Below are 22,294 nucleotides of genomic sequence, written 5' to 3'. Positions count from 1 at the left end.
ATGACCACTGTAGAGGCAAACAAGTTCCCATTGGAGCCAGGAGCGGAGGAGGTTCAGGGGGATGATCTGGGAGTGGAGAACGTGGCGGTGAAGGAGGAGGCTGGGGAGGTGTGCTTGTAGAGCCGAACACCGTGCAGGCGCAGGAGAGCCCTGGTTGCCCTCCGCAAGCACATCAGTGCAGACAGAGGTTGGAGCAGGAGGAGCGCTCCTTCAGCTGAAGAACAGTGTTGGCGCGTGGGGAGGGTGAGATTAACCTGCCATTAATACATTCAGTCTGGAAATTCAAAGAAAGCTCTTGTTTAACTGAGGAGTGGAGTTTCTTGAGCTTCACCGCACAAAGGACTTGATATATGGGATCCCTCCCAGTCGTGTAGCCCTGTCTTCCTATCTGGTGTTTGACTTCACCATATGTGGCCTTAGTTTTTTTTGTTTTGGTTTGCTTTTTTTTTAACCATAAGCTCAGTGTCTTTTGGCTGGAATTTTGGATTATCCTTTTGGACTTGACTGAGCACATCTGTGTGTGCTGCAACAGCTAGCCTGTAGCCAGGGATAAATTGCCTGCATCATCGTTTGCCAGCAAGGGTGGCAGCTTCTGAGCTTCTGACAGCTCACAACAATCAGGTGCTTCAGCAAATGGCCACTCCACATAGGCTTCATATCCAAGTTGCTGCCAAAGCCTGGGAGAAATGTGCATTTTCCTAGGACAGAGGGAAAGAAAAGAAGTAGTAGAAAGTAATAGGGAAAAATCCACCCAGTGTTAAGTTGCATTAAAAAAAAACTTAATTAAAATATTTATCTAAGAAACCTAATGGGGAAATGTGGAAATTTTTGCTTATGAATGTTGCAAAGAGTTGTAAGCAAAGAAAAAAAGTATGGGAGAAAATACCACAGTGTTTGCACTTTTTTACTGATATCTGGCATTTTAAAGTGCTTGGGGATGAAGGACTCAGTCTATTGGGCTGATTACAAAGTGTTCATAGAGCCCAAGTGTAACAGTTGCAGGCAGTGTTCATTTTCTGACCTACAGTCGTCTTCAGCTCTGAAAACGTGGTATCAGCTATTCCCCATCCTATTTATTGCATCCAGCATTTTAAGTAACGGGCCAAATAATGATTGCAGATGCTATAATCAACATTTTTGTTAATGATTTAGAGCTCTATTTGCAAAATAATTAGTTCAGCAGAGCTCTGTGGTACAATGCAAAAGGACACTCTCCTGACTTGTTATAGCCACAAGTTGATTGAAACACCGGAGTCTGGAGGGCACAAGCTGGTCCCAGGACAAGCCGTGGGGCCTCAGCCCCATGATCCCTGGCCTAATGGGCAGGAAAAGAACTTAAGCACAGGCACGGTGACACACTTGGATGCTCTGAAGAACTTGGTTGGTTCCCAGTGAGCAGCCTACATGGGTTGTAGCTGCCTCCCGTGAAAGCTGGGTTGTGCCCTTCAATCACACGTTATACATGGAGGTGGTGCCTGACAAACACAAGTACTTGGCCTGTCCTCATGGAGGGGGCAGGTGAACCTCAAGAGCTTTTAAAAACTGCTTGAAAAAAATCTCGTCTTATTCTCAAAGGAATAGATGTGCTTGGTAGCTGCCTGGATGGAGAAGACGGTGGTTAGGTGCGAGGTGGAAGCCGTCTGCTCCCGCTTCAGCCTGGCCGGTCTTGGGCAAGTCCCTTGGCCTCCCTCCCTGCCTTCCCTCTTGTCTCTTGGGATTTTCAGCTCCTAAGCAGCAAGGTCTTGATTCATGCTTGGCACAACATAGCTCTGATCTCAGTGGCAGATGCCAGATGCTGCTGGCACACAAAGGAGTAATGGAAGTAGCCTAAACGTGAGCATCAGCGGTAGGTGGGCTGGGGGATGGTTCTTCTCCTTTGTCCTTCTCCCACTGGCTTTTCTTACTCTGTCCATTACATTTTCAGTTTTAGTAGCAACTTCTGGTTCACTCCCTTCTCTTCTCTTTCCTCTCTTCCGTCCTCGGCCATTTTTCTCCTTGCTGCTTAGTGGGACAAAGAGGTTCCCCACTACCCTTGGAAGAAGTTGACTCCTAATAACCACAAATCCCTTTCCATTTTGCTTCTGCAGATAAATTCCCTGGTACCCACAGTACCATTCGTGCTGTCTTGGCAGCATACATTTCATTTATGGAAATTTGGAGTGTTTCTTTTTCCCGTCTCTAAACACAAAGCTGTGTGCCAGTACCATTGCAGAAGTGCTAACTGCATTCAGTACCTCTTTGGAAAATGCTGAATTGCTGCAGTTCTTTATTGTGAATTGCTAATTTTATTTCCTTTAACACTATGTACTGTTTCTATAGTTCTAGAGGTCACTGGAGCTTTGTAAGCGCAGCCAAAAGTGTTTTAAATGGTCCTTGTGCAATGTAGTGATGCCATCAATCTCCTAAGCCATTATTATATCTAGAAAGTTGGATTTGATACCCATTTTCATATTTAAAGCTAAATTACTGGCAAGCCGCCACATCCTGTAAGGCACAGAGAGCGGTAGCTTGTTCATAAAGGTTCGTACGAGCGGAATGGTATTACCTATTGGTTTGGGGTATTTTTCAGCGGATCAGGAACTGCTGGCAGCCAAACAGTTTCTGAAGAGAGTCTTTTATCCTCAACTGTTCTTATTTTATACTTTCATTTCGAAGCCTGTCTGTAGTCTAGCTTTAATAATGATTAGATCTTTTTAATTGGAGTCTCATAAGCTTCAATTACCAGCTTGCCCAGAAATACTTTGCTTTTTGGCTTAAAAAAAGAAAAAAAAACAGAAAAACCAGAAAATAACAGTGGAATGTAAGTCTGCGGCATATTGAATTAATTTCCTGTTCCACTTCTGCATCAGCTAACCAGACAAATAACCAATTTGTTAAAGGCTCTGCTGCTTCCTTCAGCCGCTTGCTCACAATGCACTTTTTACATGCGATTTCCGGGTTTTTCCCTTTCCGCTCCTGGCGTCCCCGGCGCGGGTGCCCGCTGGGCAGGGCACCGCGCTGCGCCGTAACCCGCCCGTGGCGTTTTCCCGCGGATCCGAAACGAGGATGCCGTAGCGGCGGGGCAGGACGGAGGGTGGCAGAGGGCTGCGTGCCCGCGGCGGTCGCCGGGAGGCTGGCGCGGCCCGGGATGAGTGCGGGGTGGGCGCTCCGCACGCCTGCCCTGGTGTCTGAGGACGGATTGCGGAGGAGGAAGGCTCTTGGTCGGACCCTCGCCCGCGACGTCTTCCCGGAGACACTGAGGCAAGGGGTCGGGGGGGGGAAGCCTGCTCCGCATTTCTGGGTAAAATGAGTGAGCTGCCGGGTTGTTCTTTGCAAATACAAAACCCTGCAGAGAAAAACGGGGGGAAAAAAATGAAAGTTAAGAAATGCTATAGGAAAACCTGTAAAAAACGTTATCTGTAATTTGAGACTTCCCACGCAGAAGTGAAAGAAGGCTTTCAGTGTACTCTGACGGATCAGGGAGGAAGTACATCAGGTCAGTCGCAGTGCTGTGCAGAGCACAGTAAACGTTTTATCACTCCGGACTGTCCGTTAGTTGATAAACACGGTAGGCCAGATCCTGCTCCCTGATGCTGTGTACGCACGTGCAGCTCTGTTGAATATTACGCGAGTCTCGTCTCCGTGTCTGCGGACCGTACTTGGTTGGGATGCCGTGAAGTGTCGTGCATAAAATATTCAAAGGCTGCGTAAGGGAAGTCTTGAGGTCGGAATCGTAACAGCCAAATTGTCAGGAATCTTGCAGTATTTCTGATTTGGCTGTAAAAATATTTAGGAACTTGATAAAAAAAATGAATTAGACTGTGAAAGAGGGAAGAGTGACTATTGACTTGTAGATTGAGCTGTGCTATACTCAGCTGGTTAAAGAATTGTTATTCTTTCAAAAAACTCGTTATGAATCATAGTTGTTTACAGGTTTCAGGAGTTTTTGCAGCTGTTTGATGCATGCATTGCATTTCTATGGGGAACAAAAGTCAAGGTAGGAAATGCGGAACAAAAGGTCAGTAACGAAAGATGTTCTGCAACTGGTGTCATGGGAACCGGTCCTGCGCTCGGCTAAAGCACTCGGGTGCCAGATTTAGGAAAATGTTTGGCAACGATTTACCATTTGATTTTCAGTTTTGCATTTAATGCTATACAGGGAAACTGGGAAGCCGAACGGAAACCGGAGAGAGCACGTGTGAAAAATGTCAGCACAGTTCTCATCATTTTCTGGTAATTATTTTTGAGATTTCAGACGAGCGACCACATTCACTTTTGCTTTCTGGTTTTCCTGCTGTCATGGAATAACGATTTTAAATTTGTCATGCTGAATGGAGATGCCAATAGCAAATTGAAAAATAAGTAAATGATTTTGATTGGAATTGAAAAGAAAATGTTAACAAAATCTTATTCCCTCCTTCTAAACTATGTTCTCTTTAACCTTGTAATCGGTATTTAATTCTGATTTAATTCTGATTTAATTCTGATTTGCAAAAATTTGGAAGTATGGCAAGAAGCATGTTCTTCGCTAGACATATGTGGCATAGTGGAGGTTACTTTGCAGGTTTAAATTGGAGTGATTCTTCGTGTCCCTTCACGTGCTGTTCCCTTGGGGATGTTTTTGGGAGTGTGTTTAATGTAGAACCAGTAAGAGCCCTGTGAATTGTGGGGTAATATTTCCACGTCAGATACCGTGAGAATGAAGCTTATTTTACAAGAATTCCATTTGATGAGAGCAGGACCCCTAATTCAAACTCCAGTGCATTTTAAAAGAAATATACTTGCATACAATAAAATGCAGGGAGAACAATTTGAATAGAAAATCCAGGAAACAGCTGGCCTTACAGACAGCTGAGATTTTAGGTTTTGTTTGGGAGGGGGGAATAAGGGTAGTGTCAAATGATAGAATTTTAAATTCAGATCAACTTTGAGGAATTTGTTTAGTATTATATGTGTTGGAATAATTTTTAAAATCACAGCTGAGAGAGCATTCCTGGGACCAGGTAATTTTACCTCGTGTTAATAAGGAGGTGGATGTTCTTTTATTATTATTATTATTACTATTATTATCATCAGCTAACAGTAATGGTAAGAGACACTTACTTGGCTGGGTCATATATGAATGTGTTTGTTCTTTCTTTAAATTGTTTCCCATAGATGAAATTCAGCACAATTAGTGTCAACAAAATGATTTCAAAAGCAGACTAAAATTAAAATCCTGATCCCTTATTGAGCTTCCTGTTGGCATATGAGACTGTCCTTACGGAGTGTCCGCACCAGAAATGCTCACATGAGATTGTCCAGCCTATTGCTCGACAATATTTCTTTAAATATTTCCCGTAAGTATCTGGCCATTCCAGGATCACCCGGTGCAGAAACTGTCTGCAGGTTGGTGACTAACATGGAAAAAAAAGGGGGGGGGGAAGGATTTGAAAAGCGTTTTCTCTGTACCAGCATCTTTGTAAAAGTGCTTTTCGTCCCAAATCACATCATTAGTGACTTAGGACTTTCCTAAAAGGAAGCCAGGATTGTTTGCACAGGGAAGGGAAATACCTGACCCTGGGCTTAATCACTCGAAAAACCAAGCCAGCCCTGGGGGCTGCGTGGGGAGTATCTCCAGGCTGGTGGTGGTGGGCAGAAATGCATTGCAGCTGGGTGGAAATGGAAGCCCGACCGGTGCCCTCGTGGAGCCGGGAGGAGGCTTTCCAGCGGCTTCAAATGAGGCTTGCAAATGCCCCTGCTCAGCCTCCCACCGCTCGGCCTGTGACCAATCCGTTTGGCTAGAGTAAAGGATAAGTCCCAAGACTGGAAAACTGTTCGGCTGCCAGCACGCTGTGCTTCCAGATGGTTTAGGGTGATAATTTTATAAAGGTATACGAGGGTGATCCTTGCAACTTCACGTATTTATTTGAGCAAATAATGTAATGGAAAGCATTCTGTGAAAATAAGCCAGGCTGTGACTTTTGGAAAAAAGAGATAAGTTTTTGACTCTTCCATTGTTGCTGCTTGTGTTGTTTTTATTTAAAATAGGCGTCACTCGCTATTTCTCTATATAAATTTATTGTCGTAGCCTAGCTTAAAAAGAAAGGAGGATGGGACAATCAACAGTGATTTATTTCTTTAATGCATTTTAAATAAGTAGACCCCCAAGAACAAAGCAATGATGCATAATTACATTATACTGGCTGCAAAAGTTGGGCTATTCCTGCTGCAGGCTGCTTATTTAGCACCTGGTGAGCGTGAGGGCGTGCATTGCGAAGGCTGCAAGCTGCGCCTTACTCCCCTTCTTGCACAGTCTTTTCTCTGAGAGCAGTTTCTCTCCCAGTTAGCCGCAGCCTAACAAATACGGACCAGTTTGTTTCTCTTCGTGGCGTCTGGTGAAGCAGATTATCGTAATGTTATTTTCCACTTAGGGCACTGTATGTAGAGGTTTCTGAAAGCGTTGCGTGAACGTGCGCTCGTGTTGTTCTGCCTCCTATCGTGGGCACCAAGCCAGGGGAGCGGGAAGCTCGTGACGGAGGCGCGGCGTTGCCCTGACTCGGGGCCCGCCGGAGGCTGCTGCCTTGCGCCCAGCGTCTCGCCTGCTCCTGCGCCGCAGGAACGGCTGCGTCGAGAGCAGTGGAGCGTCTTTCTGGACTGCCTTCTCCTAAATTAGAGCAAGCTAAATCGATTTGAATATTGCATTTCCCTGCGAGGACCTCCTGCTAACTTCTGTGGTTTTTGCAATTACATTTTCCTGTTTTTGTTTAGTTTTTTTCATCTTTATCACTTTCCTGCTGCTGACTAAAGGAACTACACAACAGGGGAAACTGTGACTAACTTACTGACTGTACAGGGGAAAGAGCGAAACTGTTTCTGCACATACTGGTGATAAATGCACAAAGTAAACAGAATAGAAAAGCAGAGAGAAACAGCTTTTTTCCTACAATCTCTCTCTCTCTTTTTTTTTTTTTTTTTTGGTTACAGTAATGATACTCATTTCTTCCAATAAGTATAGGTTAAAACAACTTCCATCTTAATAAGATTTCTTGCAAAACAAGTACTATATGTTTAAAGTTATATTGCCCTCTGAAATTGATTTTGCCTTCTCTGCTTGTAAGCTTTAAAGACCACAAAATGTTTTCCTTCTTTTTCCGGCACCTCCTTTTGGGTGACAGCAAGCCACGTGCAACCAATTTCTCCATTTCTCCCATGTGTTCGTGCAGGCAGGCGCGTTCCCTGCCAGCTTGGCAGGTATTTCCCATACCAGTTAGGAGCAAAAAACTTCTAATAGGCGTGAAAAGGGCAAGGGGATGCAGGCAGGCACAGGTCCTGAGACTGCTTTTGACTTCTTAGGGAAGCGAGCAGATTCCAGGTGGCAGCATCCCTTTAATTAAGCAATATAATGCAGCTGATTTAAAGCCTGCTGAAATCAATGGAGAGAGATGCTGTTGACTGCATGGGGTGCTGGAGCAGGTCCAGGACCCCTTTGCAGTATAGAAATGCTGCTGGAACCATTTAAGAGGCTGGGGAGGCAGCGTGAGAAATCTGGCCAGTGACTGGTGCACGTACGAGGTCAGTAGCCAGGAAGAAATACGGTTCGGAGACTGGTACTCGCGGACCTGCGTCCTGATGACCGAGCACGTCCTCCTTGCGGGAGACGTGGTGGTGGAGTTTCTCCCGTGCTCTTCCCCCGAGTATGCCCGCGTGGCTTGGAGAGGAAGGGCACATCTCTTCTGTGTGTAAGCACAGCACTGCGACGCTTGTTTAATGCCTTTGTTTACTTTGAAAGTCAGACCCCTACTAATGAATTTATAAAACCTACATTATCCATAAAACTGTCGCTGGTACAAAATTTAGTAATAACTCAGGTAATGTATTTAAACCACCAGTGAGTTTGCTCTATCCTTGAGTTGATAAATTGTATAGCTTCATTTGGTAGGAATCAGCAATTTTATGTGGCAATTAATTTTAACTGCAATAGGGAGCCAAAGGACTAAATTTTTACCCTTGGTTTTCTGCGCGGCTATGGGAGCATCCTAATGTTTAACATTCAGATAGCAGAACCGCGAAGCAGCGTGTGCGTCGTGTGAAATGCGGCTTTTTGGGTTTTACAGCTGAGCAGCTTTAGCTCGCGTTGCAGTGCGCTCCTTAAAGCATATTGCGGGCTCCTGATCTTCTGCAATATGCGTCGGAGTAGCAGCCGGCGGCGAGAAACCTCCGCGCGCAGGCTGGGCCTTGGTGTACCTCCTTCCCCCCGCGCAAACCTGCGGAGCGGCCCACCGCCCTGCTTTCAGGTGCCTCCGCTTTCTGCAGCGTCTGGTTGAACCCGGAGCCGCTGGGCGGCGTGGGCCGCGTCGCTGGCGGTTTGCTGCAGGTGGGCCTGTTCTGAGCATCATTTGGGTTACGACTTTGTTGGCTCCCAGATGAGGGCGATGGCCCTAAATGAGGTCACGGCAGTTACGAACGAGGTCGTGAGCCTGACAGAAATTTAATTTGGTCCGGTAGTTATTCTGCTGTTTGGGGTTGCACGGGATTACTGGTCTGTAAAATGAGGTTGTAGCCAGAAGCAAAGTTTGGGAGCTGCTGCTTTAGAGCTTGGCTTAAAATTAATTATTTGTTTCCCTCAGAGGGTTGCATTGCTCTTTAAACAAGACATCTGGGTTAGAAAAACAGTCTGAAGTCGTTGTGAAATGTGATGCATGATGGCCAGCCTTTGAACCTCGCGCCTCCCGTGGTGCTCTACCAACCAGAAATTTCCAACTGGCATGCTCAGAATTGGTCGTGGAGTCACCCCGATGTTTCATCACATTATTTCAAAAATCCCAGTGGCTCCAAGTGCTCTGGGGCCACGGTGACGTTCACCCTCGCCACAGCTGAGTGCGTTGGTGGTGTTTAACTGCGTAGCTTGTGTTGCACCCGCAGGTGTTCACGCAGCAGAAGCGCTGCTGCAGCAAGGGAGGCTAAAGCCAGCCCTCGTGTAGCTGAAAGGTGGAAGTCCCTAACCGGGATGGAATTGGAGATGGAAAAGGTGTCAGAGCTGTGGCTCCAAAGGAAAATATTTCCTTAATTTTTCTAAAATGTTTATCAAGGAATACCCTTCAAAACTAAAAAGGAGTATTCCTCAAATACTGATTGAAAAAGCCAACAATTCTCAGTTTACCAAAAGAAAAATCCTCAGCAAAATCTCTATGTTTACATGCAAAAAACTTGTGGGCTGCCTGGAAAACTAAACTGGATTTGGCAGCTGTGCCAGCTGCCAGCATGTGCTTTTCAAGGGGAATTTTCCTCCAGGGCCTTCTCTGCTGCTGGCTCCCTCCCTGCGGCCTTGCCACCAATTAAACCCTCCGATCTCCTCACCGTCCTCTTGCCAATCTGGCTTGGTGTTGTATGAAGGATTATTTTCGAGGTGAGTGTTTATGTGCAGACTGTGCCCGTAAAATAGAGTCATTTCTACATTCAGCTGAGTTGCTGAGTGCTGACTGTGGCCATTTATTCATTTTTTTTTCCTACTTGTTGCTTCATTTGTAAAAAAAAAAAAAAAAAAAAAAAAAAGAAATTAAAAAAACCTCACACAAATATTTAAAGGTGTTCTGCTTAAGCTCGAATTGCTACCGCAATTCAGCGCCCTCCCTCAGCATCCTCTCTACAGCCGCGGCTGATGGATGCCAGGTGTGCAGTCTCCAGTGTCTTCTGCACCTTGGGTTGCAAACTGGGTGTTCTGTGGAGAAATTGCTCCTCATCTCCTTATTATTGTTTTACTTGTTACTTTATTATTGCATGTGCCGAGCTCCAAGGAGGAAACCAAAAAGGAAAGTGGGTTTGCAGTAGGCTTCCTGCTCAAGGGAGAGAGATGCTCTGTGTTAGCTACTGATAAGAAGGTCTTTAAAGCCACAGGTTCTTCAAACCTGGCATGTGGTTAAACACCAGGGAAAATGGATGCCTTTTCTGCCTCAAAAGCAGCAGTTTCTGACAATTCTTGACCCACAGGAGCAGTCCGTGACAGTGCCGCCTGGCCCCAGGGAAGCAGTACCTCCAGCTGAGAGCTCTGGCAGCCAGCTCCTGCACCTGGAGGCTCCTGATGCCCTGGAGAGAAGAAGTTGCATCAAAGACCATGAACAGGCTTCTTCAGCTTTTTTTTTTTTTTTTTTTTCCATTCACCCATCTGGGGAATCCTAGAGCAATGCAGGAAAACATTGTTTGTTGTGTTAGAAATCGCAGAGGTGGAGATACCAGGACAGATTCCAGATAGCTGCAGAGATGGGATTTGCTTGTGTTGCTCGACTGCGTTATTTCTGTGCGTGTATGTGATGCTGCTTCCCAGACGGTGATTGAAACCGCTCCGTTGCTAACTCTCTCTAGTCCGCAAAGCCTGATGCGATTAGGAAAGACTCATGCCCATCTTGTGCTCTGTCAGCTGCACCTTCAGTCTCCAGAAAGGAGAAGAAAGGTTTGAGAACTCAGCTGCCATTTAGGGAGCCGGTTGGGGTTTTACCTGCTGCAGTCTGTAAATGCAGATGCTGACAGATACAAGGTGCTCCGTGCCTGGAGAGCGTATAAACGCGGGGGTCTTGGAGCCACCAGCGGGATGTTTTGCATGTTCGCAGTGTCCTCCTTGGGGCTGATGCCGGCAGGCGATGGTGGCTGTGCAATGAATGAGGAGGCATCGCTTTATCCCCTCTCCATTCCTCTCTTCCCTTTTGCTGCTCCCCTGAGAACCGGTTCAGCTGTGGAACCGGACCGGCTCATGGAGCACAACCCCTACTGCTCCACGCTCTCCGGGGTCAGTGGCTTGGTTCTGCCCTTCTCATGTCTCCGGTGAAACTCAGTGCACTTGGTCTCCCACCACTGGTGGTGACTGCAGAGCTCCATCACCCTGACAGTATTGCTTTGTCGGGACGTGCAGAGAGACGTGTTTGCTGTTTGGGGTATCACAGGTAGCTTGTGCCCTGCTCCAGAGGGGTGATAATCTGGGCTCACTGCGGTGCTACCTGCTACAGTGGAACCAAGAGCTCCTGTCCCTTTCTCGATGACTTGTCCTCATGCCCCAAATGATTGCAGGGGGCCACTGTCATTCTTGTAGCTCCCAGGGGGCTGAAGTGGTTGTGACTTGCTACAGGTGCTGCACAGCCCTTGACCGGAGCTGTGGACTGCCTGGACTCGTCGTCTTAGGGTGCAGCTCAGGTATTCAGAGGGAACAGAGATCTGCAGCCGCAGCCTCATGCTGGACGTTCGCACGCCAAACACCACAGAAGTGGCATGTTTGGGAAATCTGGGTGCAACGAAGGAGGCAACCCACAGAAAGATCTTTCCTTCCCTCCAGATAGAAAGGATTCATGATATGGGTGGCCCAAACCTGGGCCTGGATCTGGCCCAGTGTGAGCATGCGTTGGGTGCTCCTAACAGAATTGCTGCATGCTGTGTTCCCCAGGACAAAACTGGCACCGAGGGTGGCTCAAGTTCTGCACAAACCAACGAGTTGACTTCTCTGTGTCTTTTCAAACCACACGCTGCATGATGGGAAGCTGTTTGCTTTAAATCTACCCAAAGCCCTGCGATGATACTTTGCCAGAGGCAAATCTTTGAGGCTGTCGACGTAGCTGTTTGTGGTGATGGCTGGCTGCTCTGGAGACAGGTTACTTCATCCCCCGCTCTGTCAAACCTACCCCGTGCGATGTCACTCTCTGTTGCTGTACGGGCTGGGACGATTTCTTCACTAACTATGGAGGCACATCCCACCAGATCCAAATCAGTAGCTCCAGTCTCCGTTACGGTGTGCTCATACCCAAATCTGCAGCTGTCTTGAGGAACCTGCTTGCATTTTTTCCGGACACTGCACAGCTGATGTTAACTCCGTGAACTTCAGTGCGCTGTGTTGCAGCCTCTGTTTGACGGAGGCGGCTTGTGTTCGTGCCTGCCGTCCAGAGAAGATAGTTTGCTCCTGAGTTCGTGCTGATGTACTTTTCTGTACTTGGAAATGTTGCTGGCTTCTTATTCCTCCTGCTTTCTCTCCCCTTCCCCTCAATTCCCTAGTTTCAGAGTCTTCACTTAACAGCTTGACATTTTTGGGGACCTGAAGAAATTGCCAGTCTCCCTAATTCCTTGGGTGGTGCCGTGAGAAGACGGTGGGTGCAAGGGTTTGTGTTCAGAAGTCGCACAGCTCCTGCCGGCTTGCAGTAGGTGTGCATTCGCAACAGCATTTTTAAAAAACACAGCTCATGAGACCATTCCTCCCTGCTAGTACTTAAGATGGTGTCTATAAGTGTTGGCAGACACGGCACTGACTCTGCTGCGGGCTGCCCCAAAGCAGGAATTGTATTTGCATGCTTCCTAGCAACTTTGTGTGTTGGTTCAATTATGAAGGACTAAAAACACACTCCATCTGGCTTTCCAGCCCCAGATGCGACCACCCCAAAGAGTGATCTAATTCTTCTGTATTTAGACTTGAAAACTTCTCACCAGTTGGTGGTGCAGGAAATCAAATAAGAGTCCTTAGGAGCAATAAGATCCACATGCCGGCCTAATTGCACGTGGAGCTAGACTGCTGCTCTTACTCTGGCACACTTGCAGGGTTGCTGTCAAAGGCATATTGTTCGGCTGGGAGAAAACCCACAAATCTTAATTTGGGTCATAATTTCATGGGCTGCAATAACGAGCCGTCCAAGGTGTGGGCCCTGCGGCGCCTGGTGTGCTGTGCTGCGGGCCCAGGTTTCCGGATAGGGACCCTGTCTTCATCTGTGCTTCGATGCGAGCTTTTTACTCTACATTAGATCATCTGAGAACATTGTTCTGCAATGCCCTTTTTTTTAATTAAAAAAAAAAAACAGCAAGCCGTTGCTTTCCACCTCTGCAGATTGAATGAGGGCAGCAGGAGGAGTTGTGGGGTCGGAAGGGCGGCTGGGCAGAAACCGGTGGTGGCTCCGCGAGGAGAAGACGCTCGCGGGAAGCGCGCCCGGCCAGCCGCGGCGTTGCTGCGGGGCTGGCGCTGGCCCCGGCGGGACCGTCCCGGGGGCGTTGAGGACGAGGGTGGCTCTGTGCGAGAACGAGCCTGACCCCTCGAGACCGGCCTTCTGGCCACGGATGAAGTAGGCACTATTTTAAGCCTCTATGTACCTAGCGCTTCCTGTTTTTCAGCAGAAACGTCTTGTTTTCTCGCTTTTATGTCGATGGATTTATTTTAACGGCCGGTTCCCGCGGCGGCGCGAAGCCCTTTTCCCCCCGCCCCAGCTCCCAGGGACACCGGCGCGGGGAGCACGGCGGGCTGGCGCTGGGGCCGAGGAGCGCCGCGGCCGGGCGCCGTCCCGGAGGTAGGCAGCCCGGCGAGGGCGACGGCCGAGTCTCCCGGCCTCGTTAGCGCTAAGTTAAGCCATGTGTGGCTCCCTTGGCCTCACCCCTGAGCGCCGGGTAAGCAGCATTCATTTCCTGCTGACCTTCTAACACCAGCAGATGTTTTCTCTTACGAGTACCGTAGGCAGCTTTGCTCACCGACCCCATCACGCGAGTCGCTGCCATTTTCGTGCACTCCGGGCTTTAAAACTGCTTTTCAACCTGTTTTGCCTGCGTGGGTGCTGCGCCTGTGTTCCTATCACCTTGTTAACTCTTTTCCCTGGATGAACCAACCGCTTCCTCCTGGTTCTTGCCTCCGCGGAGGATGGCAGATGTTTCCTCCGGCGGTCTCCGGCAGGCAGCCTGTGGGAAACGCGTTTCCCTCCGCGCCGTTTTCCCTAGCGCGTCTCTCCCAGCTGGGGCTTGCAGCCCTGTTTGCGCTGGCTGAGCAGCGTCGGAGGCATCTCAGAGCCGGGTCCGAGCTTGGGAAGAAAATCCCCGCTGCCTTTAAAAGGGAGCGCCGCGGCCGAGCGGAGCCTCCCGGCGTTGTGGGTCTCCCTCCGTGCGCAGCGTGCCGTGGGAGCAAGCGGAGCGCCCGCCGGTGCCCCCTCGCTTCCTGCCCGCGGGAAGCAGTGATGCCCCACGGTGGTCCTAGCTCCGTCCCCAGACTGCTCTGCTTTGAAGTCGCCTGGAAGGCTCCTCTGCCACCCAGTCTGCTGTCCAGCGTCGCCAGTTCTGCTGCTGCAGGTGCTTCTGGGCAGGAGCCAACCCGCCTAGGAGCCCGTGTAGGCTTTAACCCGGGTAGGAGCCTGTGCAGGCGTTAAAGCAGCTCTGCAGAAAGGCGATGGGAGGGAGAGACGTGGATGCGGGCTCGCTCGCGTGGGATGGATTCATCTGGGACGTTTGCGAGTTGGCGAGGAGCCTTTCCCCAAAGGTGCCTTGCAGTGGTGTCTCATGAGGTGGCGTGAAGCAGGGGGAGGTGATTCCTCCGCGAGGACTGAACAAGTGCGAGGTGCCCGGCTGGAGACCCGCGCGTTGACTTCGCTGAGCAGCGTGAGGTTGGTGGTGCTGGGTTGGCGGAGTGCAGTTCTGCGAGCCAATCCTTCAGTCGTCTTCGAGGCCCGGGGGGCTGGAGACACGACTAAACACTCTCAGTTATTGAATTTTTCCACCTAGAAAGGGACGTATGTTACTTTGTAGTTAATGGCGTTAGCTTTCTAGGATCTTTCTTTAATACCTTGCTGGATGCCGGTTGATAGAGGTTCGCAGGTCATCAGATGTTTTTTGGTTTTTCCCTAAACAGATGTATTTTTTGCATTTGTTTTTTCTTTTAGTCCGTGTTTGGTGGGCGGCGTTCAGCAGTTTTACGTTCGGACGGGCGTGCTGTGCTCCGGGACAGTTCGTGGCTCTTCCGCACCTTGGGGTTGGCGCGTTAGAGAGAGGCCGCGTTGCAGCCGTGGCGTTTGTGGGGACTTCGAGGGAGCGCGGTCGGCATCTCTGGCCCTACCTGGGCGCCGGGAGAGCTCACAACGCGCGCTTGCGATGCAACCCGTGTGAGAAGACTCGTTTAACGAGCAGCCAGCTAATCGAGTTTGCCTTTCCCGCCCTGTTTTAGGTTGCCCTGCCGGGGCAGACCGCCTTCCCCAGATCTAATCGCGCGCAGGAGACTTTGTCCCGCGATTCCGCGGAGACGACCGCTCGTTGTGGAGAACGTCGCTCCCCCACCAAGCGCGTTGCTGGGCGAAATCAATTTTACTCGGTACGTTCCTGTGCTGCAAGGCAACCTTTGCCTGATAGAGTCAGCTCGCCTTCCCCTTCGGTCGGGGAAGCGCCGCTTGCACGTCGAAGGTTCCCCACGCGCCGTGGGCGCAGAGACGTGCGCTCCCCTTGCCGCTCCTCTGGGTGATATATGGCATTTTCCCTCCTCCTTGTCAAAGCCTCCTCTGCTCCCGAGGTAATGCAATTGCTATGCAGTGCCGTGCAAATACTCCGCTGTGTTTGTATCTCTTTTCTATTTAATTACACTGTATAAATGTCCTTGGTAAATTTGATAAGTTGGGTGAAGGATATTGATTTTTTTTTCTCGTCACCAGGGCTGTTTCCTGAGGAGGTTTTGGCCTTTCCCTGTTTAAGTAGTTTCGGGCTAACCCGGGAATTTCTTCTTCTGGTTGAGCTGCTGACTGCAGGGTTTACAGCCCTACTGAAAACATGAGCGTTGGGGGGTTTTTTGAGCCTTAGGCTCGTGTTGTTTGCACGTGCAGGTGGGAAGAGAAACGGAGGTGCAGAGCAGACCCACTGGCTTTTGGGAAGGAGACCCGCGGCCAGCTCTGCGGAGAGCGGTAGCGGGGTCCCTCGATGCCGGCAGGACCGCGGGGAGCAGCGTGGCAGCCCCTGGGGAGGCCCTGGACACAGCTCCTGAGGCCGCAGCGGGGCCGGATGGGGCGAAAAAGGGAATTCGGAGGGTTAAAGCAGGGACCAGCAGGCTATTTTTAACTATAGCTTTGAAAGTTAAGTGTCACTGGTGTTTTTTTTTTTTTTTTTTTTTTTTGTTTTTTTTTTTTTTTAAGAGGAAAAAAAAAACCTCTGGGTAGCTAGCGGGGAAGATGCGTGCCGATAGTGGGAAGCCAGCTGCGGCTTTCCGGGCTGTTCGCCGCCCTTCGTGAGCAAGCTGGGGACGCTTGGTCAGCGTTAATGGTTTAATTTGCCTTTTCTCGGCCTGAGGTCTCCCCACACGAGGGACTTTCTTTAGACCGTGCTTAGCTTTCAGCCTCTTAACATTAGTTTTCTCCTCCAAGAGGAAGAGAGTGGATATTTGTGCGCTTTCCTGTTGCGCTGGCTTTCTTCTCGCGCTCTTGGAACGTGAAATGTTTTCCTTTCCTTTTTCTGCTGAAAGTCAGGCCCTGATTTTTCTGGCTAATTTCCATCTGTTTCTCATCCAGGCTTTTAGCCTTGCTCTATAACGCAGGCCTGTGGCTGGGCTTGCTAAAAGTTTGGTCCCGGCGGGACTTTGGTTATAAATCCGTATTTTCGGTAGCGAGCGACTTCGGGAAGCGCCGGGGAGGGCGGCGCTGGCGTGCAGCCGGCTCCGCGCCTTCCCGGCGGCAGTGCCCAGGGCTCGGCGCGGTCCGGCGCGCCGGCGAGCCGTGCGGGAACGCGGCCCCCGGGGGAGCCCGCGCTCTCCGCGCTGTCCCCGAGCCGGCCGCGGCGGCCCGAGAGGAGCCGTCGCGTGGGCTGCGTCCGTAACCGTGGTCAGGAGCACGGCGGGCCGCTGCAGCTCCAGACGAGCCCGGGTAAATTTGGGTCGATACCCTGAGCGATGCTAAACCCCCAGGTAGTGCTGACGGGGCGAGCTGGAGAGCTTGGGGGAAGGGTCTGCAGGTGATGCAAACCTGCAGTGGGTGCAGAGGTGCGCCCTGACTTACTGCGAGAGGCTGCTGGCGGGCACGGATTTCGTCTCATTTATTGCCGTTGCCTAAAGCTCGCTTCCCTCTCCCTGCGCTCGCGCGGTCGTGGAGCGCCGCGGAGGTGGGCGAGGGCAGCCCCAGCGTCTGGCGCGGCTCTCCCGCGTTTCAGCCGGAGCAGGAGCCCCCGGCACGCGGCGGGAAGCGCCGGGCGGCCGCGGAGAGCGGCTCGGCTCCGGGCGCCCGAGGAGACTCCTCCAGTTAGACTGCAGAGGAGGACGCCGTCTTGGACCCCTTGGCCTCTCCTCGGCTGGGCTCGCACGGAGCCGTTCCCGACCAGCTGCTCCCCGCTCCGAGCACCCGCCGCGGGAGATGGGCAGGCGGACCCCCGCCCCGCGCGCTCTGCCTAGCGCCCTGCTCCTTCCTTCATTTATTATTTCCTGTAGATTAGGCCCTTTTGTATGGAGATGGCGGGGAGAGGAGTGCATTGAGCGCAGGAAGGAGAGGCTCCCTCCGCATTGTAGGTGCGCGCCTGAGCGGCAACTTCGCCTTGAACTCTTGAACTCCGGGGGTTTTCGTGGGGTAAAACTGCTGCGCACCTGAGAACAAGCAGGACCGACTCTGAGGGAAGTGTGTTGTATGGTGGGAATGGCGCGGCAGGTCTGGAGCCGGCGGAAACGCAGTTTTCCACATCCCCCTTTCGAGATTTTTTTTTTCTTCCCATTCGAGATTTCACCAGCCGTTGGCCAGCAAAAGATGCTTTAGCTGAGCTGCTGGAGGTATTACATGTGTTTCCCCCTTCAGAGACTTGTTAGGACGTATTTTCCTCCATGATAGTAATAAGTGTTACAAACAAAGCATAGTTTTCCCCTTTGATTATTCCTTTACGCAGAGCATCATCTACATTTAAAAAAAAAAAAAAAGTATGTTAAGCAACATGAATAGCTTCGGGCTATTTTATTTCATGTTGCTAAATAAGTCGGTGCAGATGAGGACTTTTTATGTAACAGTGCCTGGTAAATATAAGCACTAAGATAAGAGCAAAGTGTAACTCTGAAGATTTCCTAGAGATAGGAATGCGTACAGGTCCTCTTTGCTGTTGAAGGACAGATCCTGTGTTCCCGGTCCGGGCAGAGCTCCCAGGACATTCTCTGGGAGGGTTGCCTGAAAAAAACCTTGTGGTTTTCTACATATAAGGTAAAACCTCAATTTATAAGAGTTTCAGAATTTCAGACCCAGTAGATTGACCATTTTACTGGCTTATTGGCTAGTTTTAGCAAATTCCTTCCTTTGCCGTAACATTTACTTTAGAATTTAATTTAGAAGGAGAAACTTATGTGAGACTTGAAGTAATTTTTTGCACCGTCAGACGCGTGCTCAGTGCCGGTCTCTGGTATCGTCTGCAGCTGTAGGCCAAAACAGCACGTCGTTACCAGGACCAAAACCCACCGTGTGGGATCCAGTTCAGGGCGTTTGTCTGGGAAGATCCCGTAGCTTGTGCAGGATCGTTCCGGTTCTAAATCTAAACGCTGGCAAACTTCTGGAACTGGGATCTAGGTTCAGATTGTGTGTGTTGGGTCCGTTAGGATGCGTGTGCTTTCAGAAGTGCGGAGCGCGCTATTGAGGTTGATGTTGTGCGTGGGTGTTTGCTGGTGAGGACGCACTCATCTACTGCCTCTGCTACTGTTTCTCTTAGGATTGGTGCAGTGCCGGGGACTTAGGGCAGCACAAAGATAGGTGGTCTTTGCTTTGGTATCTGCCTTTTAGCACGTAAACTAGACAGGCAGGTCACGACGGGCACCCGAAGGAAAATGTAAAATACAGGCTTTTTAGTAGTTTTGCTATTACTGTAATTGTTTTGAACTTTCTATTAAGGAAGAATTTGTGAGTAAATTTTTATGAGGTTGTTTTGAAGGGGAAGAAGGATCTTGTTGGTGGAAGCCAAGACTGCGTGCATCTCTCCCAGATGACTGGCTGCTACAGCTCTGGACGCTGTGCGAGGGAAGATGCGGAGCCCGGCGAGCGGGGCGCCCCGGCGGGGTGGGCGGCAGGCAGCCGCGGTGGCGGGGGACGCGCGAGGCTTCGGGGTGCCCCCCGCGCAGGCGGCTGGGTGCCAGCAGGCGCTGGGAGGATGTGGCTCTCGGCCACATGAGGGTTTTGGCATGCAGCTCAGCCTCAGGAAGTTTGGCCACCCTGATTATAAACATACGTATATTTGGAGACGTATAGCGAGATAGCTGTCTCTCTCTTGATGTGATTTGTATTTAGATGGAGAGAGGAAAAACACCACGCTGGGGAAGTGGGTGGCTTTGTGCGGTTTCCTAGCCAGCCGGAGTTTAAAACGGTTTGAAGTCCGCATCTAGGAGCATAATCGTAACGGGAAGGGGACATCCGAAGGTAAGTGGCCGTGTCCTAGCTCTCGACAGTTGGGAAATTCAATGCGCCTTTGTTCACGCGGGAGACGGATAAGCTGTCCCCTCCGGCTCCGGAGGCAGATAATGGTGCCGCGGCACAACTCACAGTTTTTCTCGGTTAATCATTTTTTTAAAATTCGAATCTAATCTGCTGTTTGTGGGATTAAAAAGGCTGGCATTTGTTGCGTCTGAGTTGGGGAGGGGGAAGACTTGAACTAGGCAGACCCGAACCTTGGAAGCAACAATAGCTGTGCACCCACGTGTTTATTTAACCGGGACTTTTTATCGTAGCTATTTCATCTTATTTCCCTCTTGTCCTTGCTCTTGCTTGCTCATCTCTATACAGCATATGGAAAGGTTGAAAAGTGACAATTACTAAATGAGAGGAGAGAGAAACTGTTCTTCAGCAGCTCCAGATGGGGGTTCAGCGACGCTGCTCGCGGGCTGCGTGCAGGCAGCTCACTCTGTAGTATAAAATGCCCTCTAATGGCCACATCAGCACATAACTCACGGTGTCAGCCGGCGGTACGCAACGGGGTTCCGGTGTGGGTACCCGAATAACTGCCTGAGCAGAGGAGAGCCGTAGGGCTGCGCGAGCAGCGCGCGCTCGCCTCGCTCCGCCGCCCGTCTCTGCACGGGCGAGAAGAAACGCGGCTGATCCAGGGAGCCCCGGTAAAACGTGGCACCCGATTTTGTTCTGCACTGCGGCAGGGGCGTTTGGAGATGGCAGGGTTGTTTACGGGTCGATTCCTCTTGTTTTATTTGAAAAGTTAAAGCCGTGTCCCGGCTGGCTAAGTGCACACTGCTATCGGAGTGTGCGTTATCAGTGTCAGATACTTAGCAAAACAAGATAAGAGAGGCTGAAGGAGGCCTATGATTAATTAGCAGATGGATTAGGCCCTCTCTAAGCTAAGTGGATAATTTGGGTTCAGTTCCTGGTTATTGCTACTGTTTTGCCCACCCCAGGCTCCTGAAGGCATCATCAGCATGCCTCACTGCTGAGGCCAGCAACAGAGGTAGAAGTCATTTTTATTTTCTTGAAAACAGTTTTCTTGCTCTCTGGTTTGGTTGTTGCTTGTATTTTAGCTTTAGGAATCAAAGGAGTCCCGGCTCTGATGTTTCCCAGTTTTACTTGAAAACTCACGGAGGATGTGGAAGGGTGCGCTACTAACTGAGAGACAAGCATGCCTCAGTCTTTTGGAGAGACTTTTCTCAAAGCCAAGAGCTAGCTACTAATGTTGAAAAAAATAGAAACAAAAATCCAGGTATCTCGTTACCCTTTCTTTTGTATTGTGGCAGTTTTAATATTGTCCTTTCCATAGGTCTTCATAACATCCTTCTGACTACAATTCCTAATCTGGAATGCAATTCCTAACTGAAAGCAAAATTTTTAAAGAAACTTTTTTTTTTTTTTTTTTTTTTTTTTTTTTTTTTGTAGAAAAGAAATAAGGTAAGTCTAGAGCCAGGCAAAACCTCTCTCATACTTTATGCATCATTAACACGGAGGGGAAAAGAAAGGCTACAAGCCAATATGATTTTTTCCTTTGAAGGGCAGATATAATTGTGATTCTTCTTTTACTGAGCTAACAAGGAGCTTTGGAGCAGAAGTGATGAGGGATGCTCTCCCCGACTGTTAAGGGCTGGGAGGAGTGCAGTGTCGGGCCCTTCACATTGTCTTTGAAGCCTGATTATTTTAGCACAGTCTGTATCTTGTTGCATAATGTTTTAAGATGTGGTCTGCATCGTTATGTAGCGTGTTTAATTTAGCAACAGATGTGCAGGCTCATATGCCGTTATGGTACATTTTGTTCACTCATATAATAGCAAGTTACTCAAAATTGTTACCAGTTCTTCAGCGCAAGACTCCTACGGCATGTTATTCTCCTTTTCTGTGTGGCAAAAAGCAGAAGAGCTCTTTATTTTCCATCAGCAGGTGTTACCGTGGGAGTGTCTGCTCGGCGTGACATGTGTTTAACCTGCTGCTTCCTCCACCGCACCGTGGGACCAAGCACAGCCCTTTCCCCCCAAGTTTTATCTTTGATTTGTAAGGAAACAGCTTCCCTAGTCGTCCCCGGTGTGGCCTCCACCCATCACTCGGCACAAGAGGCGAAGTGGGTGGAAGTCGGGAGGTTGCAGCAGGCGCAGTGCCAGCCTGGGCATCCTGGGCTGTCGGTGCCCCCGGGACCGTGGTCCTGGCCATTTCAGGTAGGGCGCCAAGTAGTCTGTGGAGGGGAAGAAAACCAGCTTATTACCACCACAGACACCAGCTCATCATTCCCACGGAGCAGCCGTAATACAGAACACCACTGAATGCTCTGCGGTAGCAAAACCATACTAATAACTAATAAACACATTCAACCTAATGAACACTGGTTTTGTAGCAAGAGTCCTGCCCTCACAGTTCTTGAGGATGCTGAGGGTTCATGGCAGGGATGTGGTCTGGTAGGAGGCGTGCGTGGAGGTTCACTTTACAGCCAAGGTACTTCTAGCAATTCACATACTCTGTAGGAATGAGCTTGCGGGTATAGGCAACGACATTTAACTTGATTATCTTGGGCTAGAGCTGTGCTGTGAAACTGTCGCTGGAGGTTGGGGAGTGCTCTAGCGCCGTCACGTGCGCACCTTGCTCTTACGTTAACTTCTAAGCATCGCGCTACATGTGGTGTTAAGCCATGGCCATTCATAGCTCTCTGGACATTGGCTGTCCATCGCGAGCAGCTTGTTGGAGCTTGCCTGGCCTCACCATGTTGCCTTCATGTAGGAAACAGTGTGTACGGGAAGGGGCACTTTGACCTGATGTGGAGTCACCATGTATGTGGGTGACTCCTTGTGGTGCACCTAGCCCCAGAAACCAAGAAAAAGCCTGATGTGCCGTGCCACAGGATAAACCCAGCACTGCTGTCTGGGATCGTAGCTGGAAGCTCATTTCTGTCGGTGGAGAGATCTTCATTTACTTTGGTTTGCTTTTAAACGGCTTCAAGGCATGCCATAGATCAAGGGAAAGGTCCTGGCAGGTCTGACTCACTGGGTGGGAGACTAAGGAAGTCGAGTATCCCGTACCCTTGCAAGCTGATTGTTTTCTTACGTCAACATGGATACTATTACATACTGCCGAGGATGAAAAAGAAGATCGTTTATAGGGGGAGGAAGTGAAAGCAGTTGCATGTGAAAATTTGGTGAAACAAAGAAGTCAAT

At 49.8% G+C, this 22,294-nt stretch overlaps 1 protein-coding gene across 3 annotated transcripts in view; it reads left to right on the top strand.

Annotated features, from left to right (window-relative positions):
• The first annotated feature begins 3,050 nt into the window (after nucleotides 1-3,050).
• Nucleotides 3,051-22,294, top strand: part of CTBP2 (C-terminal binding protein 2) — a 78,814-nt gene continuing 59,570 nt past the window's right edge. Inside the window, exon 1 of one of the 3 annotated variants that reach the window (XM_085299104.1) lies at nucleotides 3,051-3,240. The gene's annotated coding sequence lies outside the window, so the exon portion shown is untranslated. Of the gene's footprint in view, nucleotides 3,241-14,924; nucleotides 15,044-19,036; nucleotides 19,083-22,294 lie in introns of those variants that run through there. The other 2 variants (XM_085299103.1, XM_085299105.1) reach the window with 2 other exon arrangements.

The sequence above is a fragment of the Rhea americana genome, unplaced genomic scaffold, assembly GCF_003343005.1.
Source record: "Rhea americana isolate MKP2758 unplaced genomic scaffold, rheAme1 scaffold_145, whole genome shotgun sequence".
Taxonomy (NCBI): Eukaryota; Metazoa; Chordata; class Aves; order Rheiformes; family Rheidae; genus Rhea; species Rhea americana.
Note: the sequence above shows the minus strand (reverse complement) of the source record. Positions and strands in the feature narration are given on the sequence as shown.